This window comes from Plutella xylostella, chromosome 14 (assembly GCF_932276165.1).
Source record: "Plutella xylostella chromosome 14, ilPluXylo3.1, whole genome shotgun sequence".
Classification (NCBI taxonomy): Eukaryota; Metazoa; Arthropoda; class Insecta; order Lepidoptera; family Plutellidae; genus Plutella; species Plutella xylostella.
In genome coordinates, this window is record NC_063994.1 from 6738187 (window position 1) to 6762966 (window position 24780).

A 24780-nucleotide genomic window follows, 5' to 3' on the forward strand; every position below is an offset into this window, starting at 1 on the left:
CTCTTGAGGACATAACGTGATGATCGAAAAAATAATAATTCAACTTTGCCGTGTAAGGTATCAAATGAAAGGACTTGATTTTCACATTACAAAAATATGCATATTGAAGGTATTTAAATAACAACACCAAAATTATTGAAATAAAAAATGATCATGAACTACCTACCGACGTAAAATTTCATAAAATAAAAACAACTAAAAAGTTACAAATAAAAAAATACAATTATAAAAAACTAAAAACCTGACTGTACGCTAAAAACATGAAAACGAGTCCCAATGTTAATGGAAAGTATCGCAGGCGGGGACCAACTTGACCGCCACTCAAGACCGTTTTCTAAGTAACATTCAGCTAAATGGTGAACCCTCTGCTGGTATAATTTGTTTATATACCGCTTTTTCAATACCTGTAAGTACATTTTTTGGCAGCATAATATTTTTACTTAATTTTAGGGTTTCGAACGTCAAAAGAAAAAAAGCAACCGTTATAGGATCTCTTTGTTGTCCGTCTGTCTGACTGACTGTCTGTCACCGCCCTTTTTCTCAGAAACGGGTAAAGATATCAAGCTTATATTTCGCATAGATGGGGAGTACCCCAAAAAAAATATTATGGTACTCCCTGTCCCACACAAGTAAATTGGGGCTTATATTTTTTCCAGTTATTTTGATGTGTATCCTTTTTTTTTCTTTGTTGTTTTGTATAAGTATGTGTTTCTTTTCTTTAAATCTGTATTTTTTTTGTTGTTGCTGTCTATGTGTCGAAAAAATGTATCTTTATCTTCAAATCACGCCATCTATCGTTTGTTTTTTTGTGGCTACTGTCTATAGAATAAATTCCGTCATTGACAATTTTACGTTACGAATTTATTTTTATTTATTTTATTTTTATTTTTACATTTTCGTGGAGAATCAACAGCATTTTGTTAATAAATAATTATTTTATTTTATTTTATGTTTATTCAGGAAACTAACAGCGCTTATAAAACATATGTGACTTAAGATAATTAATAGTATACAAGGCCAATAACAAGTTCCCACATTATTAACTAATAACAAGTTGTAAACGAAACAAAACAAAGTTATACATTTTAAATTCTGACTAACAAAGTGACAAAATACCATTCATAGTTCTACATTAATTTGATGGAAGAAAATCTCAACTAAGAATTATCTGCAAGTAGAATGAAAAGATAACTATTCGTATTTAATGAATATGATGAGCACATATTCAAAAAGAAAAAAATAAATTAAGTATATGAACATAATATAAATACATACATACAAACATACATAGGTGTAATGTATAAACAATAAAACAATAAAAATCATATTTAGATATTAATTAGTGTTATAGACATAAATACATATTTTATATGTAAAATACATAATATATAATAATTCGATACGTAAAATATGCATACCTACTCATAAAAGATTAGTTTAAGAGTTATAGGTTGTATTATATTTACGATTTGCCTTTCAAATTTGGTCAAGTAAGTATAACTTTTTTAATATTGTTTTTGAATAAAAGTTTTGAACCGCTAAAGATATCAACCTCACTGAACTTTTTATTGTACAACCTGGGAAGTCGACTGAGGACTGCGTTTTGGGCGTAATTAGTGGAGTGTGGGGGGACGTGTAGCAGCGGGGTGTGCCGGGTGCGGCGGCGCGGCGCCGCCAGCGCGAGCCGCGCCAGCAGCTCGGGGCAGTCCAGCCGCCCGCGCAGCAAGTCATACAGGAGACTCATGTCCATTAATGAGCGTCTCTCGTCAAGAGTGAGTAGGTTGAAATGGCGGCAATTTTCAGTGTAATCGTTAAATCTTATTTTATTTCGGAAATTTAGATGTTTGAGGAATATCTTTTGAGTGCGTTCAATCTTTTGCTTGTAAGTAATATAACAGGGTGACCAAATGGGGCTTGCGTACTCTAGAATACTGCGTACATAGGCATAGTAGACCACTAGTAGACTGTTCACGTTCTTAAAGGCTTTGCATGTACGGAGCACAAATCCTAGATTCCGATAAGCTTTACTGAAAGTAATGCCCACATGATGACTCATGAGCATCTTTGAGTCTAGCCACACTCCAAGATCACGGACCAGCTCGACCCTCTGCACTGTAACGTTATTGAAATTATAATTAAATGAGATAGGTTTATGTTTACGCGTAAAACTAATACATTGGCATTTACCAATGCTTATGGCAATATTGTTTCTGTCATAATAAGTTTGTAAGTTGGTAAGGTCATTTTGGAGTAGTATGCAATCTTCTATGGAACGGATTTTCATGTAAACTTTTTTGTCGTCAGCATATAAAAGATGATGAGAATTTTGAAAACAGCTGTTAATATCATGAATATAGACGTTATAGAACAGAGGGCCGAGGTGGGATCCTTGGGGAACACCGGATGGGATGCTGATAAAGTCAGATTTGAAGCCACCCAGTACAACAGCCTGCGACCGATTGGACAAGTAGGACTGAACCCATCTGAACAGGTTTCCTCTGATTCCGAGTGCCTGTAACTTTGCAAGGAGGATGATGTGGTCTACACGATCGAATGCTTTTTCAAAATCTGTGTAAACCACATCTACCTGTCCTCCTTTCTCCATACCGTTCAATACAAAGTCTGTAAAAGAAGTTAAATTAGATGTAGTTGAGCGATTTTTCATGAAGCCATGTTGCCGTTCTGAGATTGCTCTTGTTAGTGTAGGATAGATACTATTGTAAACCACTTTCTCTAATAATTTACTTAATATGTTTAGTTTGGAGATAGGGCGATAGTTATCTATGCGAGACTTTGAACCTTTTTTTATGAACTGGTGTTATGTAAGCTTGTTTCCAAATTTGTGGACAGATACCTTGTTGTAGGCAGTCGTTGAAAATGTGTGTAATGGGAAATGCTAGAGATTCAGCACATTGAGACAAGAAGATTGAGTGTATTCCGTCACAACCTGAGCCTTTGGTTTTATCGATCGAGCTAAGAATGCCTTTGACTGTATACTCGCTTACTTGAAGGTCACAAAAATTGTCTGAGGTGGTATCTTGGCTACAAGGAACATCATCTACTCTCGTGTTGGATGCCGGCGTAAACACACTCTCGAAAAAGGTATTAAATGCCGTACAAATACTATGGCCATCATTGTATGTTTTATTGTTGTATGTAAATGATGCAGGGTAATTGGAGCTATTTCTTTTAGATTTTACGTACTTCCAAAATAATTTAGGATTTTTTTTTATTCCTTCTTCAATATGTTGAGTGTAGTTTTCGAAGCATTTATTTTGTATTCTGTGTTGTCTTGCTCGTAAAGTTGAAAATTCATCATAATCCCTGGCGTTATTATACTTTATCCATTTTTTATGTGCTTTATTCTTTTCACGAATTACTTTAATAAGAGGTCGACTGAACCAAATTGGATAATGTTTGTTTTTTGGCGTGATTTTTGGAATAAATTTATCGAAGCTTTTATGTAATACAGAGTAGAAGTTATTAATTTTATTATCTATTGTACCTCTAAGTATTATTATTACTTATGAACACATATATTAAATTATTACTTATGAACACATAACAACTTGATGCCATTAACAGAATGAACTTAGTAAACCCAGTAAACCTAACACATCCAGAGGAAAAACAAAATCTCTTTCTCTCTCTCTGAAAAACATACTTAATAGCCCAAACTCGATGCTTTTAGCTATTAACATCTTTGAAATAAAATTGAGCCACCACCGTGTTACTGCCCTCATCAGATCCTCACGAGACCATACCTCAACCAGCACCAAGAGACTGTATTTTTGATCCCTAACCTAATGTTCGTGCGTATTGTCATCACTTAGATCCATTCGCTATATTCCTGCTCCTCATCAGACCTTTACGAGACTGTAATATCACGAGAATATTGCACACTATCTAATTTAATTTAATGTATTGAATATACTGGAAGAATTATGCTTCCTCAATTTAAAATCAAATTATGTTGGTGTCATAAAAGTTGAAAAAGTGCAATGACAACCAATGTGCAGTGATTTTGTATCTGTACACGATAAGATCGCGAGCTGTCAGTGCTGCCTAAACCGACGTGACCCTTCTTTGGAGGCCAGCGGCCAACTGAGTCAAACGTCACTTGTGTTTATGATTTTATAAGACAGAAAGCCGCCATAGATATTTGTATGAAGATTTGAGGGAAAAAAATTGCTCAAGTTTGGGATTAATTTACACAAAATAAGTGTGTGTTTATTAAAAAACAAGGTATTTAGCGCCTAGTCCAAGCCTTTAACTTTATAATATGATAAAAATCATATGAAAATTCTTTATAATTACGACACAGTTGTTACAATACGGGAGTGTGATTGACTGGTTTTTCTCGATATTCTGAAATTAATTTACAGTTATCCATAATCATTTACTTGAATTCGAATGATTCAGCACCTAGCTAGACTCTTCAACTACCTGTGTGATTTTTTTCAAGGCTGTAGAGCATCATTTACTACATAATTCTATGACAATGCCAACCCTCGATTCCCTATTGCAGACCCTTAATAATTGCTAATAGCTAACGTTTGGCGGTACCCCACAGCTCAAAAAAGCCAACTAAGCGGCTCACATGCAGCGCTTGATTCAGCACAAATGAAAGCAAGAAAGCTGGCGTTCAAGGCTCGCTCCAGTGGCCCAGTTGGCATCGGCGGCCGCTCTCGGGCACGCCTCGCGTGACGTCATCTCCACCCGCTAATGGCCGCCGTATCATAATGAAGAGTGCCCTTGAATGCAGCGTGTGAGACTTGAGGGCTCGCGGGGTTACTCCAGGTTAGGAAACAAAAGACGAACGATGAAGAGAGCTGCCATGCAATCGGTGTCCAATGCAAAGAGTCGTGGTAAGTGCGAAAAAAAAACTTAATTTTTGGTAAGATAGAGTGGCCCTCCTCTTCTCTCTATTTTCGGACGGGAAGTCGGCGTATTTTTGGCACTGCGTTCTATTGTTTCGTTGGTCTGTATGGCGGTTTCTGTTGCTGATTGCGCTCTAACGTCTAAAATATATTTATAAGACTAAGGAACTGAATAAGAAGTACAAATGTAATTCCCATGGAAATTGCATTACACAAGATAATTACTTATTCAACTTAGCAAACAGATACACACTCATAGACAAATATACCACTAGACTCGAGAACACTTATCGAAGCAGCCGGCAGGCACCCGTCTAATAACTTAATACCGTTCCACCCATGATTGATATCCGCAACGTTCGTAAGCAAACTTCCCTTTGAAAGCTTACACGGGCGTTTCATCTAGTTACAGAAGGGTTACTCCACCTTAACGAAACACGAACGAACGTTCTGCATTTGGTACGTTCTATGACATAAGATAGAATCGTGATTAGTGCAGGAGCGTTCTGAACAAAGTTTTTCGTAATCTGGAGTGGCCCCCTAGTGTTCACGTGCCGTGGATATGTGGGAATAAGGCTCCGAAGGAGTTGGGAACTGGTTCAATCACGATACTGCCCGGCAATTAGACATCTAGGTAACTACAAGTTTCCAATTTACCTGTGGGACTGGCTTGCGACGTCATCGTTACAATGGACAACATTTCATTTTCTTTACCCTATATTTTTATTAGCTATTCGGAAAGTTTATAAAAAATTAGAGGACCCGTATTTTTTATTTTGTATATACATTAATTTTAGCATGTTATTTTTAACTTTAAAGTTAATTATTTTAAAACCGGAAGTGACGTCACATATTTGGCTCAATTTTTATTTTTGTCTATTGCCTTAGTCTCGAAAAAAACATAAATGACACTGACAAGTGACATTTAAACTTTGTTTACATGCCAACCAACAAATGGGTCATTTTCAAATGACATTGATATTTCTGATGATACAAAGTATTAACCATGTAAAAAAATAAGCATTTTTTCAGCTGTATAGGCGGTGGCATGCTCTGGGACATATTATACAGAGGTCATCTCTTAATAAGTACTAACCATTTTATATGATAAATAAAAAAAATAGTCAGAAAGTGTCAGAACAGAATTTATGAAAATGACCCAAACAAACAACAACATCACGATAAAACGTCAATCAAAAATGAAAGTGACAGTTACTTTGTTTTTAAATCTATAGGCTTTGATCATCAAAATGCATCGCACCTGATGCATGACGTCATCAGCACTTTTTTACTATTTTATGATTTTCTCGAAAATGATACATCCAAAAAATACAAAAACATTTTTTTGTGGCCTTTAGAGCTAAATCTCGAAATGGTTTTCGATTTATAGCAGCTTTAGTTTTTTGAAATGTTGTCCATTGTACGGTCAGCTTTATAAGTAGCTTTTGTATCTTGCCAAAGTAACACATAAATGAATTAACGGCGGTTCGTCAGTTTGACAAGGATCAAAAGTGTACACAATGTATGTATGTTACTTTGAACTTATGATGCGACTGTAACACTTATTTATATTGTGATACGTTCCTTGTAAAGGTATTTTTAGTATACTTTACATAGGACGATAGATAACAACGGGAATATATGTATAAGCAACAAATTGCTGATGAATGATGAACCGTGTTGTTTGATATCTAATATTAAATGTAAAACAAAGAAAGAAAACATCTTCATATAATAATATTAAATCGTTGACCTTTGACATTCACAAACTAGCAGACTACATAACCACGTGGCGCAGACATCACTCAGACAAATTCAATTTTGCGTCTGGAAAGTAATACGAAGTAATAATGTGGTAGCGAGTTACCGCTGCGAGTTTACCAAGAAGTCGATTCTGAAGGGTTACTCTATCTATACTGACGAAAAGTATTAGAAAAGAATTCTGACCCCTTAGCATGAATTTTCATCGTGAACGTGACGTGAAATTACTCTATGAATTTTGTAGCGAAATTTTAGTTCTGCTACCGACCGCCAGGGGCGCTGTTCATATTTTCATACAAAATTACTCGATGAATTCTACTTCACGTTCACGCTAAGGGGTCTGATTATTACATTGCGTACGGCAAAGAGCCTAGTATCGGAGTCCTATACAAACCAATTTAGTTAGGTGCCTACCTAAGACACAGAATAATGACTAGTACCACTTAAGATACGAAATTATATCTCTGTTCTTGTAGGTATTCTGAAAAAAAGAATGGAACAGCGAATACTATTTACGTATTTATTACTAATATTCTGAATAAATAAATTAATCTTGCTCAGTAGGATTAATACATATAATAATCAATTACATTGACCTACCGCTGACTGGTTCACCAATGAAAATCGACCGAATTTAGCATTAAGTCCACCTGGGCTGGTAGCACGGGGAGCATTTAAGACGTGACATAAGTTTTGCATCGCGCTCACTCACTACACTACACTCAAGAGCGAGCGCGACGGAAAACTTTGTTGTGACGTTTTAAATGCGCCCCGTACTAGCCCTTCTGATTGTACAGCCCTGATGATTACTTTTGTAATTTGTGCAATAAAGAATAAATAAATAAACGAAACGCGTATACGATTTTCACGCGAAATTGAGTTGCTACGAGTGTAACCGCGAGTCGTCTCTCGTAACCAATCACAGTGAAGAAGCCCTTAAAATGAAACCAATTTATTTGTGGCGAGATTTGCCGCGCCGATCGCTTCCTTGACCGAATCAACAGCCTTCGACGCACTTATTAAGGTCGTCTCTTTAATAGGGCTTGTATCATGTTCTCTGAGGACTTACTGATAAATTATTATGAACTAGCTGTTCCCGCGAGCTTCGCTTCGCCTTAAAAAGTTTTCCCGTGGGAATTCCGGGATAAAAAGTAGCCCATGTTCTTTCTCAGGGTCTAGAACATCTGTATACCAAATTTCATTCAAATCCGTTCAGTAGTTTTGGCGTGAAAGAGTAACAGACAGACAGACACAGTTACTTTCGCATTTATAATATTAGTTAGGATTAGGATAAGACAGTGTAGACTTATTGCTTTAATTTTAAATGAACTTATCTTGTGAATAGTATACCATAGTTCTCGTGACTTCGAGTCCATAAATGTACACTAGTCCCAATCACATTGTGACCACAACCAATTCAGAGAGTCAAACCGCTCCACTGACCCAGTCATTTCGAGGCTGGAAACTAGTGTTGTCGAACAATCGATAGTTTTGTAACAGATTCTTGGACAAACATGTATACCTACGCAATGAATAGGACAAGTTATTATTATTATTTAATATAAAAGAGCAATACTATCGATATTATCGTTGGTAGTAAGATTGGCACGGTCAATACTGTCGATAGTATTGCCACTATACTCTGGTATTGCTGTTTACCAATAACATCGATACATTCGTGTTTTATTAAATTATAGATAGGCTGTCGATAGATGCGTGCTCGCGTGGCAGCCCTACTGGAAACCGTGCTACAACACCGTAATCTAGTAATCCGCGGTCATGATCGAGACCAATTCATCGATTGAAAACTTTTCGCAACGCACCGACCGAGTAAAAATCAATTTGGATTGTCTTCAATAACGCGGTTTTGAGTTTTGACCCAATTCTTTTCGAATGCGTCTGGGCCATCACGGATCGTATTGAGTGATATTTTAGTAATATATCTTTAATTCTACAGTATCTATAAAGCGCCTACTCGCAATATAAAAGGAATCTTTTCATTTTGGTTTAACCTTAAGGATAAAAATAGTAACTACGAATTTGTACCCATTTCAGGATTTAGAATTTAGACCGTCATCGCGACCCATCACGTCCCCACTGCTGGGGCACGGGTCTCCTTCCAATGGTGGAAGGGTTTAGGCCTAGTCCACCACGCTGGCGTGGAATTTAGACCGTATAAGGTAGAAACAGATTTATATTATGATATATAATATAAAGTAATACTCTCGGTAGGAGAATTTTCAGAATGTAACAACAACTGGCCTGTTGTCCGCCATAAACAGATACACAGGTGCTGAAACTTTTTGTTTTCATTTGAAAATATAACGAATACTCCGAATAAATGCCACACGCGCCCAGTTATAACAATACGCCGGCTCGCTCAAATAAAATATTGTTTCATCCTACAAATAGTACGCATGCCGAATATGATCTGATTGATATTTTTTGTACCCTTTTTAAAATATGTGTTTTCTATTTTCGAATGGTTCCAAAAAGTCCGTTATTTTTTTTAGAAACTAATGCATACCTAAATTATTATATATCTAGTCGCGGACTGTTAGGTATATAAATACATAGTAGACTTTTTCATTTTCATATGTATTTAACACAGAGACACACATTTCCTATTTTCCGTTACACCTGAAGCATAACCTAAACTTTATAAATAAATAGGTTTACGAATGCAAGTAGCCAGTATGTAGGTCACTCGGCACTCGGTATACCATATTAATGGCTGAAGCCATTCAATTTGAACGCTATCGTTAGTGCGAGATAAAACCGCGCACACAGCCTCGTTACGAGCTGCCTGGTGTTGCCAGGAGAGGAAACGGTTATATTTTGAAACTGCTCATTGTTTGGGTAAAAAAACCTAGGTATTCAATATTTTATTTTAAGTCAGTCAGAAGTCCTAGCACGAGGCGCAAGACACGCACTTCAAAACGTGACAAAAGTACTCTTGAGGTCGCGCGATGCAAAAATATTGTCACAACTTGACGTGCGCGTCTTGCACCCCGTGCTAGCCCTTCTGGCAATGGTATATCATAATATACGCGTTCACGACTGTAATTATCAAAGGGTAAAGTAGTTCGATGTTACATACTTATGGCATGAAAGGAAAGAGCAATAATACCTACAATGCACTTAAAGACATAACTGAAGGTTTCCTACACACACAGTCAGACACATAAATAAATACATACAAACGGAACTCATAATCATTCTTGCTACGTACTACGGAGTCGGCTATAAAAATAATACTCATATCTTAATAACCTACACTCAATTTCAATCATTTATTGATAAATTCAATAATTTACAAGTTAATAATAATAAGAGAGTACAAAGTAATGGCTTACACTTTTACAGTATTATACTCGTGTGTACGTACTCATATGATGATAGAAACACCAATTATTTCCTGGCAACATTATCTGTTGCTAACCGATTTGAAATCTAAATCTAAAGTACGTCGAGATAGCTATCGGTACTTTTTAATGCTTTAAACGCAATGTTTCGTTAATGGGTTAGAACACTTGGTTATCGTGTACAATATACATAAGTACGACTAGAAATATTATGCAGTTATACATACTTCGGTTTGAAGTTTTCAAATTTCGACAAACTTTATAAAGTAGATAAAACGACGTGAGCCGATAAAACACAAGGCTCCATATCTCTCACTACTACAATATTGGGCTATCTGAATCATCGATTCATCGCTCGTGATAACACTAAACAAAACCGCTACGTTAGCCGCGCGGAGCTTCCTGAAAAAAACAAAATAAGGACGACGAAGCGGGAAGAACGCGCGAGGAATCTGTTTCCAAGACCTATTCAGTTTTATTTTATACCCCTTTTTGTCACGTGTTTAAGATGCCGACTTTTTCGCGAAGGCAAGAGGTATTTCTTTGTCACCTGACGTGACGCGCGCATGCCACCCATTGTCTACTGTTATTCCGAGGCTCACGCGAGTTATTTTAGTAAAATATATTTTTATGACGGCGCGAATTCTTCGGAGGTTTCATTAGGTTTTTACGACCTTACGTGCGTACGCGACGTACGTAACTAGCGAAGTGTGCCAGTGTGTTTTGTCTGCACGTGATGTAATACCTGAAACAGAGGAAAAAAATAATTAGTAAACACTCAATGACACTTTTAACTGTGTCTTCAGACACGCATACCCGCCTAACACTTACACACACAGTCACAAATTCACAATGCTTTGACAGTTCTCTAAACGGCACCACTACACTCCATTCCATGGCGAGCGCACCATAGACAAGTGGGCCGGCTAGAGCGGCTCTGTGCTACTCTGTGGAGATGGGAGCGGTGACGCGGCGCGGCGCGACAGAGTGCAAAATCCTTCGTTTACCATTCGACGTACCAAATTCAATTTCCCGCTGCAATATATGTAATGTCATGTCGGGGTTTTCCCGTATTCTTCAAAGGATTTAGCTTTTGATGTTACATCAATCACAAGTGGTTTTTCATTTCTTGATAGTATACCTAATACATGACTAAATTTGTAATACTTAAATAACTTGAAATTTCAGTAGTTACCTTTTAGGGTACTTACTATTTTACTACTAAGGGTAAGTATTCGTGGTATATTTTTATCTCCACCACTGTCTAGCATTATGTAATGTAACGATGAGGTCGTTACCAGGGTTATTAATTACAACTCATCCACAATTTTACCAATAATGACCAACAATTTTCGGCAATAATGAGGTTAGGAAAATCTAGGAACAACCCTATTCGGAGTACGTTCGAAAATCGACGGCGCCGCGGTAGGATATGAAACGCAGACGTGAGCGATGCGACGCGGCCGTCCATATAAATGGTCTAATCGTATTTTACGATCGCACCGCCTGCACTGTACGGACCAATGCAATTGCACTATGGCGATGACATGGCGATAATTATATTTGTCGAACTATACGCTGATACCGACGGCGGGGTGTGGATTAGAATTGGGAGTGGACTAATGGGAACGAAGTCAGTTATCGGCGGCGAAACTGCTAAATTACGGCAGTCGTTTGTAGATTTTCCATAATCTATCACTGTAGTAATGTCTGTTCTAGAAATATTCTTCTGGAGCTCGTAAATTAAATTTAATTAAGGCATTATGTTATGAAAATAACATTTCTAACTAAAAACAGTTAAAACTTGCTTTTTATATAAATCTTAGAACTCATAAGGATCAGACATTCAGACATTTATAAAGAAAGCGCTTAGAGCTAAAACAAGACCAACCTCATTACTTCGGAGCTCCTTAATACCTAGCAATGAAGCCTCAAATTAATACAAATAGTCATTTAGAAGGACAAAGGGACCGGTAACCTAGAAAAGTAACTATTTGTAGGACTCTACGCCACTTTAGATTAAGATATATCGAGAGCCATTTCGAAGACAGATTCTAAATTGGACTTTAACTCTTGATGGTCCCACAAGATAAGTATTAAGTAAGCTGTCAGATACATAGTATTTATTTCTTAAATCAGATATTAAGTGGCACATAAACCAAATCTAACATGGTCATTTAAAGATAACTTTTGCAGGGCATACGAAAGGAACAAACGAATTGGAGCTTCTAAACCCTCATCATTATTATCGTAACTCAACAGCTAACAATTCACAGGCAAACTTCGTTCGCTTGCATCACACACGCTCAATACGAACTCAGACGAGGAACAGAACTATCACGGGTCGTGATCCAGATGCTGAACAAACTGCGCAATCTCGACACTTCACTGCTATTTACTCAGCCAGATCGAACCAACATGCAGGCTACTCTTTCGTCGGTAACTCCGCATACTTTATGTTTACCGGGTGAAATGGGATAGTTGAAAGGAATCGCTCGGATTCCACGCTGTTCTGCGTTGAAAACGAATAGGGAAATGCATGGATTGCAAACAAAGCTTGCATTACTGGGTTAGTTGATTTAAGCAGTGCGACACACACACGCGGTGTGACAACATGAGGTCCACACACACACACACACACACATGTGTAGCGGCTCTCTGTGCCGCGGCGGGTGTTATTGCATCGCACATACATTACGAAGCTCTCGCGGGGAGCGCCGCATACCAAGCGCTGGCATGTCCGAGATAAATGGTTCAACTGAAACAAACATCCTCGCGGCGTTCTGCATAAACACAATATTTGCACGGCGCGAGTGCGCGCGCGTTTGTTCAAATTTCGCTGCCGAATTAGAATGAAACATGTCTATTTTGTATTTGTGCTGTTTAATTGCGACGTGTCTGTTTGCCAGACGTCTCGTCAGCGCTGCACTACGGCTAATGCCAAATTTTGTTAGCGCGTCGCGTTCCACGTCACCGTAATGCTCGGATTTGGCACTGCAATCTACATTGTACAGTTATTGAAGCATATACAGAGTAATCACTGCCACAGCTGCGGCTACAAAGTGCACTTATAAGCTATAACGTTGCGTTCATCAAGTTATATGATGCTCTTACTGGGATTACGGTTTGCATTTTGTGAAGATGCCTTAGTTGTACTTCCAGAAATTACTCCAGCTCATCAGTAGAACAGCTACATTGACGCCTGAAACGGTGCTTTAATCTACAAGTTGAAATTGTACCACGACGCGTGAGCTTCGATACCAGTTTAGCCATTGATCGGTGCACTATTACGGCAAGTAGCACTGTGCACCGTTAGCCACCGATTGATGACAGTCCGTAGCGGGACGGCCATTAACTCCTTATACGATGAGATGGCGATACTCTAAGTTTAATGGGATAAGTTCTAATAGCCGGTGATAAGTGATTGGCATGTGTGCAGGAGAGGGCTTAAGTGACATAGCCAATTAATGTCATTAGACGAGGCTTTATAAAGTGGATCTACAGTTCACTGAGATCATTGGCATTAAGTATCAGGTGGTTGCATGAAAGGAGCCTCTCTCTTGAGACATGTAATGATCACCATGACAGATCCTGGTGTTTATCACTGTTATTTATAAAACTTATAAACACCGGCACTTATGATCTTACTTTTTAAGAGCTTAAACAAATTTCTTGAATCTTACACATTTCAGAGTTCAGAGCTTCGATGTTGTATAAATACATAATAATCCCCACAAGCCAGTCACAGCCTTTATTATCGGTATCGTACAGCTGATATCTCTACACGGATACATAAGTAATTTATAAGTAAAGTCAACAAACCTATCCCTCTTTTTCAGTTTTTCGAACTCCTACCAAAAAGCTATCGTTAGTGAGGAGCTTTATATACCAAAAAACCGGATAGAAAGTAGCGGAAACAAATCATACAAATACTGTTCAAATCGCAGAATATAACGTGATTCAAAGTTTGCAGACCAAAGAGTGTCGAGAGCGGATTGAGACCATCCAGCGGTAAAGAGTTCACAGGAAGGAAGGAAGGAAATGGTCACAGAAATGTGCAGAAAAGGTTAAAAGAAATTGAAAAAGTTTACGAAAATATTTGATAACTCCAGCAAGACGGCTTCAAATCAAAGTGCCCGTGGAAAAATAACAATAAAACCCTAACAAGAGCGCTACAAGAACCTGACTAAGGAATGTCGGTGCAAAATAGACTACAAAGGTGGGGAAAGAAAAGGTGATGGCAGACAGTGACACGCCTATGCGGTTAGAGAGAGACGGCGAGACAACAAGAGAACCGGTCGTGACGTCACATGCGCACGCGCCGCTACAAGAATGTTGCCTCGCTTGTTTGTATATCACCCGTGGATAAAAACGGACAATATGTACGTCGTAGGGAGGTTCTTCATATTCTGTTTATTTTCTGTAACTCCCAAAGTCAGCGATTAAAAAAATCATTCATAATACGCGAAATCAATCTGAAGATGGAACATTTATGTTTTAATTACATTTTATAAATAAAATGAAGTCTGAATTCTCTTCTCCAATACATTTTTATATTTTTTTCTCTATATTCGTATGGCTTCGTCGATGGCGGCTATAAGAGATTGCGGGGTTTTTTCGTTCACCAAATCGCAATAAATCCCTGTGTGAACATCTCCTAACAATGGGGCGCTGCACTTGACAGATTTACAGACCAGACTAGTCTGTGTCACGAGGCAGTGGCCAGCTTAGTTCTCAAAGATGGCCGAGTTTTATGAAAATACATAGATACAATGTTACATATAACAATTAAAAATTCAACTCATGTTAGATATTTTCTATAGTCACTTCAAATACAGCTAACTAAAACCATAATTTTCTGTATGATGAGAAATTAAACATGAAAAAAAACAATAAGAAATAAGCAGTAAGTATATCACATAATTTCAGCAGAATGTTATCATTACTTGTTCTAGTTAGAAATAACACATCCAAAACTATCTACAGAGTGTTCCTTTTATCCAATATGAAAAAATGAGCTTCCGTGCCCCTGCTGATAAAGCGTCCATGTTAATAATAGTATGTGACGCGCCGGCGATCACTCATGCAGACATGACAATATTAGCGGAGCTCGCTCTCAAGCCTCACGTCTCATAATTTGCGTTCCATTGATTTATGCTCGGAGCGAACTAATAAGTCAAGGCGTGTGAGCGTTATTGGATTTCTGCCGGGGCTGCGAGACTATCTGTATCGGGTCTAATGTTACCTTATGAATTGGCTTCGTGTACACAAATATTATCCGTTAAACCGCATAATGTGGAATAGATTGGTTTCGCTTTTGTGTCTCAATAATGTTAGATGCTCTTATAATTTCATGGAATGGTTGAATCTGTATAATCTTTTTTGAGAAATGCTCTGGTCAAAATAGGTGTACGATGTGAAATTGATAATTGTTAACCGGAATTACCTGGTGTTTATAATATACTTATAAAATTTGATGCACTGTTGGTACGGTTCTAAGCTTTAAGATGAGCAACTGGCCAATTCCCCAACAGTACCTACGCTGAGCAAACTTTAAATGAACACTTTATTGCACACAATACACAATATAAAGACATTGCAAACGAAACACCATAGAATGGCGGGCTTATTGCCAAAAATTAATATCTTCCAGGCAACCTTTGATCAGTGGAAAAAGTACATTGAATATTCAATTACGTATTTTCCCAAAGGTACCAGTGCCTAGAATATTGAAGGTACTACATATAATCGAACTAAGTTGTTTCATCTGCAGAACTTGTTTGCTCGCTGTCCGTTTATTAGCAAAACGAGTTGTTTTACTTTTATCTGTTGTATTTACTCTTATGGAAGTAACTACGTCGTATCTCGTCTACTTTATTAACCGTAAACTATGCCTGGCTCGTTCTGTTGTTTTATGTAATATTTTATTATCCGTGACAAACATATTTGGAGTAGCAAATAAGCCTACTTCTACATTTCGGATAAGCAATACTTTAGACAGTTAAATTGGTAGGTATATAAACTAGTTTACGGTGTACATAATTTAATGCTATTTATTTCTTTAACCAGTGTTTTTATTTTTGTTAAAACAAAAAGGTAAGTAAATGATTATTAATGACTATGTTTATTGCTGAAACTTCGCCTTTATGTTTTCTCTTTTCCTTTGCCAGGGAATACTTGTAAGTGCAAACACTACATTAAACCCATAACAATTAAGCATTGTGTTCTAGCCTCTGCAATACGCGCGATGATTTTACCCGAGTTTAAATTATTATAAAATTTTCAGGGAAATACATCTGTGAAGGTCCAACAAGTCACTTGTCAAATATACTGAAGCAGCAAATATACTGAGGTGCATTTAATATCCACTTGTTATTCAATAAACAGAAAACACAAGGAGAAACAACGATAACGGATATTGAAAATTGTTCAAGGATAAATATTATGGCGATCGCAGAAATATCACTTCGGTGTCGCTACGAAAGATATAGATAAACTGAGGATGAGGGACAGTGATATTTTAAAAGAATTATAAAAATCTTTAATATTTTTTTTCTGTCTATTGAAAAGTATTTGAATCTAAACATACTTATAGGTGTAACAACACACATAGAGATGATCTCACTAAAATGGCTACATTTTGTTGCATACCTAGTTTTACATAATATCTAATTACTATTTTAGTATTACCAGCCTAGTACATAATAGATACATAGGTAAATCTTCTGCACTATTTGCTAAATACCCGTATCCTATCAAAGTTAAACCAATTCGCTGGCAAGGCAAAGTCAAGCAACCTTCGTCAAAGACGTGCACAAATCTCGGCGGATGTGGAATCCATGAATAATTCAGATTACACAAGAAGCATACACACATGAGCCGTGCGTTTCACCAGCACCCGTCTGTCGATCACACGGGCCACTGTGAGACGCAAGGAAGAGACAGGCGATTGCTGCAAGCACAACGTGTACCGTTAAGTCCGTTTTACATCAAACCACTCGCATCCAATTCGCTCCGCAGTTATTCCGAGATAATGGAAATGTGGATGGGGTTATTCAATAGTGATTATGGCATTCAATTGATGTTTTGTGCGAAGAAAAGGCTTCTAGAGGTTCCCGGTGAATGCGGGGCGATTCTGCCGCGTAAGAGAAATTGAGGGAGGAAATTAAATATTTCTGCTAATATTTCCAATCCGTATGACTATTTAGACGTTTTGTTCGACCTAATAATACAAAATCAAATAATTAAATTAATTCTTTCAGCCTACAGCACTGCCAATCACTTTTTCGACATCTGGTAGAGGTTGCTACAAGCTTTAAGTTCGCCTTTGTTCTGAATTTGTTTTATATACAATGAACAATTTTATATTATATTGTACTCTCTAAGAGTGTACCTATCTGAAAAATAATAATATACATGATGTATATACTTAATAAGAACCCGGAAAACACTGCGCAAGAGCATCTATCATCGCGTTAGAATGTAACAGATTTATTCCGAAAATCCTACAACCGTTACTTCCAGGTGGACGGAAGAGAACGAACTGACAAAACGTAAGTAATAAGAACACAACAAAATAAGTAATATTTTAGCAGAGATGTCGTCAAGGAGACGCGTTTTCCGCAGTAATATTCAGAGAAGTCTAATATCTCAAATCTTTAGCGAAAAAATATGCGCCGCACCCAAGTGAATATGAACAAGGAAGAATAATGGCGGAAATATGAAGACGAAACAACAATCAAGGACTGGAACAAAATGAGGAATGGATTCAACTCGCTGAAAGGCGAGGAAAAGATAATAGTTATTTAAGGAAGCCAACGAGAACAAGATGATTTATTAAGTTTAATTAACTTTCCAACTATTGCTCGCAAAGACCTTAATAAAATCTAGAAAACTTGGTAGTTTTTCTGTTTTATATTTCGGAAATCGTCACGTAGGTAGTAAAATGGCACTGAAACCATACACACCACCATCGCCGCAACACTAAGTAGTCTGAATGTATACTGAGTGTTTCAAAATTAGTATACTAAGCCGAAAGAAGGTGTACCGCAACACCCTGTATAAAACCTGGTAATAATCAGCAGCCTCGGCAGCAAAAGATTCCGAATAATAAGCCGGCCAAAAGCGTACCTACGATTAATAACCCCGTGACAAATTTCAGTCACGGAGGGTCCCTTAGGCCCTGTGTCGTCATTAATTCTTTAATTAACCCCACGGCCGAGAGGGAGTGAACCTTGGACAGTGGAGCAACCTCCGAATCGTAACCACTTGGTACAGTATACTCTTGTATTTGATCTTGGAAATAAAACAATTCATTTCTTATGTTACAGGCAAAACCCGTTTTCGGAAACGTTTGACTAACTAGCTTTGTACATTGCTAGAATCAGTCAAAAATTAAATTATTTATTAAATAAGTCCACCCTTTATACCCTTTAATGTTATATTTGTGCAATAAAGTATTAAATACATCTTACTAGTTGCATTTCACTGCCTAGCGAGGGGAAGAAATGACGCGGCATGATAACTCCGAGCCACGTTTTGTCTTCGCGAGATGCGTAAATAAATAAGGGTTTGCTTTTAATTAGGCACTGGGTGATGCCATTTCTCTTTATATACATATACAGTAGAGAACTGTACATCAGTTCTACTCCCTCCGGTCTCTAGCTAGATCTTTATCGTACATAAATTACGATTGCGTTTTATATGAATAAGTATAAAAGAGTCACTTATGAAGTTTGATCACGTTTCTAACCGGAGACACAAAAAGGCCTCATCGTATATTTTATACTTACTATATTACTTAAAACTGATGATAGCACCTAATTACCTAGAATAGCTCAGCAGAAGATACATTATCTTCACAGTTGACCGGATTTGATCTAGATAATAAAACTGCTAAATGAAAACACAAATCTCTATATCTTACCGAAATAGTAAGTAATATTATTGGTGAGTATCGAAATAAGTTTTATCCTCTCTTTCCGTGTCTTTCACCATAACTATAGGATTAGACACAACACACTAGCAGTATGTCGACCCTGCAGGTAATATTATGATATAAGTAATGGTTGTGGGAGATTATAAACATTTTTATGCTTTACTAAATTTATATTATCGCACTAAAGGATAATTTAAAATCTTGCTTCTTAAGGGGTTGGCGTGTTATTTCAAACACGAGAGTTTAAATAGATTTTAATGACATAAAATGCTTAAGAAATTATAATATTATTTATTAACCGGGTAATGTGGCACAGTGGTTTTAAAAGTGTAAAATTTATAAAGCAAAACTTTATAGTAAAAAACTAAGCCTACACAGATGGAGCGAAAAGCATGAAAAACAAAAATTTTCATTTGGCAAAGTAATAAATCAACCTCATAAAGTAACATAAGACGACTGTTCGGACTAATAAGGGCTCACTTAGCCAGCCCAGTTGTTACAACTGAACAACAAACAAAAACAACTAAACATCGTGTCAGAATCAACTTCTGTTCTTTATTAAGTAGGTAAACTGTACGGTTAACCCTCAGTTTCTCTCGGCAGACATCAATGCTAGAAATTACAAGTATAATTGTTGATATAATAAATTAATTTTTGTGTTGGCATTTATTTCTTATGAAAAGTTAGCATTGTAGAACTGTTTTTCGCACTTTGACATACTCCTGAAATCAAAATCGTCTTATTTTATTTTATGCATACCTACATATTGGTTATTGAAATAGCTGTCACTGTCTCGAACAAAATTATATAACTTGTCACGAGCATGTCACCGGGAGAAAGTTATCTCTGGCAACGTGAGACCGCGTGTATCCATGTCAGTTGGCAATGTAATTAGTTACATATTATATTAGTATGTAACACGTGTGTAACAGTGTGTCGGACTCTGAGACGTCGCCATATGGTCCAACACAAACACAAGCCGGACTAAACAATTATACAATACTATGAGTAGGTATTGTATGTAATGTAAGCAGCGTAACGTATTCTTTGCAACGTAACGTTTCCAACTCTCAACGCTTGATTATTACGATCGTCGATAGTCGATAGGCGGTACACTTTAATTTGTATGACATCTTGATCAGCGCCCCTGTCGGTAACATTAAAAATATAATGACACGTATACAGGTGTTGCAAGAAGGGTATACTAAGCCGAAACTTACATGTGCAGCATGGTATACCTAAGCCCGAAAATGAAATCAGAATTTCAAAATTCGCGAAAAAAAAAGTCATTCTCCATAGTAAAAAAGTCACGTGACCAACATAGTTTCTATGATATTTTTTTTTCGCGAAATTTCATATTCTGATTTTCGGGCTTAGATATACCATGCTGCACATGTAGGCTTCGGCTTGGTATACCCTTTTTGCAACACCCTGTAGAAACTCCTATCGAATTACGTATCGATGAGTTAGAGTATATATTCGCGATTCGCACACTGGACTGAAAGCCATCACTCACTCCATGAAATTTATAAATATTTTCAGGGATATTTTCTCACCGCCCAAGAGATAAGATATTGCCTCTGAGCGATATAGCCATTTTTTTAATAAAATTGTATAAATGTATTCATTAATAGGTCAAATACACGCAAACCTATTCAGGTGCAGGCCGCGGCACGTGGCGCGCTCGGCGATCAATTAGCCTAATGTCCGGCACAGATGGAGCGGAAACTGTTAATACTACGAATTAAGGAGACACCGAAACACTAATCAATCGCTGTGTGTGCGTACGTGAGCGGGTAATTGAGGGCGGCATCTGATTTTGTAGGGTTATTGTGGAGATGCATCGTTTGTGCATTGTTTAAATATACTTGGATGACATGTCTTTAGTTATTTATTCCCTGGACGTTTTCTTTTGGGCTACTAATACACAAAATAATAAAAAACACACACTCACGCCTTGTACTAATGTACTCCCTTGCGGGGTAGGCAGAGGTGCATTGCTGCACCCACTTTTCGCCAGAGTGTTGTGTTAGTCCCAATGTAATAGGGGGTGGGCCTACCAAGCACGGGCACATCCAAGACCCGAAAACCAATATATGTGTTTAAACAAATCGAATCGAACCGGGGACCTTCGGCTCAGTAGTCAGGGTCACTAACCACTACGCCATTCGGTCGTCATACTAATACATATTTTCTATAATGCTATACCTACCTATCTCGACATTACGCACGTCCATCTGCAGTATATCAATGCTATAATGCAAACTAAAAACCAAGTCATTCTAAAAACAAAAAAGTACTTACTCACAAAGGAATTCAACAAAATGTTAAGAAAATATTAAATTTTTTATTTACGTATAAGTAGAAAAGTAAAATTCTCTAGAGTCAAATTTAGCGACAATTTAGACTTTCACTCAAAGCGAAAGCTACGGAACCAAACTAAATTGCTAATTATTATCCGATTGAGAAAAGAGTTGAAGACGGACAATTAATCTAAATCCCCATCGCCTGTCTTCCTCTATATTCTGGGTCTACCAACCACTCTAATGCGAAATGGAGCATAAATATGTAAACTTAATTGAAAGCGATAAACTGTGTGATGATATTGATAATGTAGCTTATACCTATTAACCTGGAGTTTTTAATTATTGTAGCTAGTACTTACATCGGTAGACATAGGTAGTACCTAGTTACCTACCCACATGCATACACCTCCCTATGATATTTTTTTTACAGAATATTAATATATTTATAGCAATAAATATAAATTATACAAATTACTAACTTTTCAATAAATTCACAGAATAGGCGCCAGGGCGTTTATCTCAAATTGAGATTGACTCGACGGAGGTCAATTGACAATTAGCCAATGAGACAACTAGCCTTCTTTGTCATTTGATTTTTATTCAATTTTATGCTTTCCGTCTATAGCAATAAATGAGACTTTGCCGAACTTTTTGCCATAAAGAAAAACTTGGCGCAAAAAAAGGAATAAAAGTTTATCGCAACAATACAAACCGTTTGGCCGCGGAGCTCCTTTCTGGGAGAAATGGTCGGCCCGATAAGAATATACGGGAGCTGACGCCCCAGGCCTTTTCAAGACAACGGACAAACTTAGCTGAAGTTAAAATATCAGAAAAGTGTGAAAAAATCTGCACGAAAAAGAATGAGAATATTGAAATTGGGAACCAGTATACGGTGTACATCACCTATGTGGGTAGGTATACATATTATGATATACAACTATGTACTCATAGCAGAATAAGAACTTTGACCTTGTGCAAATTATTCATCACCATTAGTGGTAAACATAAAAATATGAATGATCCCAAAAACATTAGAGTCACAGCGAATCCCCGGCGGCCATGCGGCGTCTATAAAACGTACATTTCCTTAAATAGTGAAGCGGTTTCAAATCTCAGAAACATTGACATATCGCCCATAAACCGTTCTAGAGTCGTAATCGTAAATAGCGGTCAGTGACCCGCCAGATTTAATCTAAGCATGTGGGGAGCTTCTTTGGACATAAAGTTTGACAGTGAATATTGATGTAGGGTTTTATGGGAGTGACCACACACACACACACACTCACGCCTTGTACTAATGTACTCCCTTGCGGGGTAGGCAGAGGTGCATTGCTGCACCCACTTTTCGCCAGAGTGTTCTGTTAGTCCCAATGTAATAGGGGGCGGGCCTATTGCCATTTTACGGGCACATCCAAGACCCGAGAACAAATATCTGTGTTTAAACAAATATCTGCCCCAGCCGGGAATCGAACCCGGGACCTTCGGCTCATTAGTCAGGGTCACTAACCACTACGCCATTCGGCAGTGACCAACTTATATATTTTATGTACAACTTAATATCTATGGATGAAGTAAAATATTTGATTTAAATTCTTAACTCCATGTAGTTACAATTATTATAAAATCAATAATAAATGTACAATTTATAACTGAAAATATTATTTCAGAACTTTGAGACATCACAAGGCGATGAGAATAAAGAAGTAAAGTATGTAATTATGGATGAAACTGTTTTTCTACGCTTATAAATAATAATAAAAGTGAATATTTTTAGGTACAAAGATAAACATAAAATAAGTACCTTACGGTTCTAGTAAAGTGGTAACCAAACCGAACTGTTTACTTTAATTTGTTGCGTTGTTTACCTGAAACGAAAAAAACAAGGTTAGTATTTTTATATTTCGTTGTGCACGATCGGAACATAATATCTGACATATAACGATCGACGTCATGAAACACATAAGACGCAAATACCGACAAAAGGCTTAAGGCTTATTAACTCGATAAATAGTCAGGTTTTGCAAAGTCCAGGCTTGCTCCTTCTACATACACGGGAGCTAGGCTGGCTGAGCTGAAATTAGGGGATATGAAGAAGGATCCCACTCGAGAGAGTCACGTACAGGAGCTTCATCCTTCATCAGGCTAGCTAGCTAGCTTTCTTTCTCACCCTGCGTTCTCATGAAAACTAATATTTCTAAAAACCAAACCTTCGGAATATAATAACACCCTCCTACATGTAGGTACCTATATAGGTACATCTAGTGTTAAAACTGCGATGACCTGAATAAGCAGCTTAAAGAGACGCGCTGAGCCGCTGACCCCATTCCGCGGACCTTGCGCCGCCTGATCTCCGGCAAATGGGATTAAACTTGTTTTACATTGCATTTGTCACGTACCGGGCTGTGTGCACTATTAGATTAAAAGACTTAGTGTTGCCAGTATAGTGTTATATAAATCTAGCAGCACCATAGCTATGTCAAGTACTAGGTGAATCTTCGTCGTTTCTTTTGAGAAAAGAGGCAGTGAATATGCGCTGGATACGTCGGTCTAATGGCGCCTCTACACGTCTGCGGATGCATCCGCATCGATCGATGCCAACGGATCGGTGGCAGATGCGTCTGCGGACGACAGATGCCCAAATCACCCCCTCTAAAGGTCCGCGGATGACATCTCCGGATGCATCTGCGGACGCATCTGCAGACGTGTAGAGGCGACATAAGAACCGATAACGGTTGGCTAACCGTTGTCTAGAAAGGACATCGCGGCTAGTAAGATGTTAAAACCTTTAAATTTCACACCAACATGGTCTACCATGGCGCATCCATCGTCTATCACTAGCAACTAAAACTACCAAAAATAACTTTAAAACAAAAATATGATGAATATTATTAGTACCACGAGAAATGACCTGAATATGTATCAGGGTGAATGCAGCAATAATTAATCCCTAACAAAGTACACAATGTTGACCCGCTCTTTCCGACAATTTCTAACCTAAACACTGGATTCAAATTGATCTAGCTTTTACATAGAATCTGATGTATATTGTTTAATTTCATTAGCTTTGTTTATTTATTTATAATCTAATTACATAACGTAGGTACTTAAAAGTGTAATTACATTGTGTATATATCTTATCCTATTAGATATATGTAAGATAACTTTAAAATTCTCCCTCACGATAGACTATTACAAATTAGAATGCATCTCTAATCAGGGCTGACCCGGATAAGTTCTTTGTTTCCACTGTGAATGAGCTTCACTCATGCAGCGCTCCACTTGACCGAAGCAAAAACCCCAACGGGAAAAGTTGGAACTAACTCGAACAACTTTTGAAGCCGTGCTACCAATATACTGCATAGCTAATAACTATTGATTATGAAGACCAGCTTTGCGGTAAAAACTTGCAGGGTGCCTATTATTTTCAGAACTTATTGAATGATTGACAATTATTATGATAAAAGACTTCCGTGTATCAATCACCTTATTTTAAAATATAGATAGACAGTTAAAATGCCACAAAACCAGTA

General features: G+C 37.5%; 1 protein-coding gene and 1 long non-coding RNA gene across 2 annotated transcripts in view; one reads left to right on the forward strand and one right to left on the reverse strand.

The window, feature by feature from the left end:
• Positions 1-24780, reverse strand: part of LOC105383506 (ubiquitin-like protein 3) — a 116981-nt gene that overhangs the window by 29194 nt on the left and 63007 nt on the right. The gene's annotated exons all lie outside the window — the stretch shown is intronic.
• Positions 944-23693, forward strand: LOC125489506. The gene is made up of 3 exons (XR_007267053.1): positions 944-1124; positions 12096-12099; positions 23681-23693. It is a non-coding gene; the product is annotated as an uncharacterized LOC125489506 (long non-coding RNA).